The sequence below is a fragment of the Salarias fasciatus genome, chromosome 8 (assembly GCF_902148845.1).
Source record: "Salarias fasciatus chromosome 8, fSalaFa1.1, whole genome shotgun sequence".
NCBI classification, from domain to species: domain Eukaryota; kingdom Metazoa; phylum Chordata; class Actinopteri; order Blenniiformes; family Blenniidae; genus Salarias; species Salarias fasciatus.
Genome location: NC_043752.1, coordinates 4,798,741 through 4,800,533, shown reverse-complemented (window position 1 = coordinate 4,800,533; position 1,793 = coordinate 4,798,741).

The following is a 1,793-nucleotide window of genomic DNA, read 5'->3' as shown; positions in this document are numbered from 1 at the left end:
GCGAGGCACAGTGGACGGGAACGAGCGGTCACCCCTAGTTTGAAAGTGAGTCTGGGGGATTCTCAGCAGGTTCTGTTCAGCGGACCTCAGGCTTTGGGCCGAGCTGTATGGCTTAATTAGGTCTCTGATGTAGATGGGTGCCTGGCCATGTAGAGCTCGGAAGGTCAGCACCAGTATTTTAAACTGGACACGGAACAGAACAGGGAGCCAGTGGAGGGATTTTAAAACAGGTGTGATATGGGACCTCCTCCTGTTGGTGCTGGTCAGCAGCCTCGCAGCTGAGTTTTGGACGTACTGAAGACGAGCCAGCTCTTTCTTATTGAGGCAAGTGAACAGGCTGTTGCAGTAGTCCAGACGTGAGGATATGAATGCATGGATGATCATCTCGACCTCGTTTTTTACACCATGTGTCTGAGCTTAGCGATGTTGCGCAGCTGGAAGAAACAGTTTCTAACCAGCTGCCTTGAGTGGTGGTCCAGTGACATGGCGTTGTCAAAGATCACTCCAAGATTCCTCAGTTTGGTTTTAGTTGAGGGGCTCAGATCACCAAGGTGCTGCTTAATAATGGGGATGGCACTGTCCGGGGCGATGATGAGGGTCTCTGTTTTTTCTGTGTTTAATTGGAGGCAGTTGTCATTAACCACTGCTTGGTTTGTGACAAGCAGTTCATTAGCGAGCTCAGTTTGTGGGTTTCCAAGGGCTTGAAGGAGCAGTATAACTGCAGGTCGTCAGCAAATAGATGGTGGGAGACATCACTGAACTGCTGGATTATCTGGCCCAGGGGAAGGACATACAGTAGGAACAAGAAGGGTCCCAGAACTGAGCCCTGAGGCTCACCACACTGGAGGTTGGCTGGCTCAGACATGATGTGATTGGCTGACACGCTGAAGCTCCTACCAGCCAGGTAGAAGGAGAACCACTGGAGCACTGGACCTGACAAGCCAATCAGGTCCTGCAGCCTGTTTATAAGGATCTGGTGGTCAACTGTGTCAAAGGCTGAAGACAGGTCCACTAGGACCAGCACTGTGCATCTCCCCAAGGCGGCTGACATCAGGACATCGCTGGACAGTTTCAGTAGCACAGTTTCTGTAGAATGGTGTTTACGAAACCCTGACTGAAACGTGTCGTAGAGATCATGCGTTTGTAGAAAAGATGTAAGTTGTATTGCCACCACCTTTTCTAACATTTTAGACAAAAAAGGCAGTTTAGATATTGTCCTGTAGTTTTTAAGATCACGTCGGTCCAAGTTTAGTTTCTTAAGTTTTGGTTCTATGACTGTATGCTTGCAGGTAGAAGGAAACACACCAAAAGAGAGCGACAAGTTGAACATTTTGGTCACCCGTGGTCCGATTGTGTCAAAAACACTCACAAAGAGCTTAGATGGTAACATATCTACAGAACTGGAGGAGGGTTTTGTTTTAGCCATCAGTGCTGAGTTGCCTTCAAGACATACAGGGGTAAAGGAGGACCACACATGTAAAGGTGGTTTGATAAGACCTGGACTGCACAGGGAAAGTGCTGGGATTTTGTCCTTTATGTCTCTGATTTTATTGACAAAGAAGGTTGAAAAATCATTGCTGTCAGCCTTACAGTGCACAGGAGCAGCCAGCGAAGCAGGAGACACAATGGAACTTATGGTGTCAAATAATACTTTGGGATTTTTCTTATTTGATGTTATCAAAGCAGCAAAGTATTAGGATCTTGCCTCCTCAACGGTTTTATTTAAGGAGGACATTAAATCCCTGAGGTGTAGTCTGTGAACCTCAAGCTTCGTGGATTTCCAGAGGCATTCA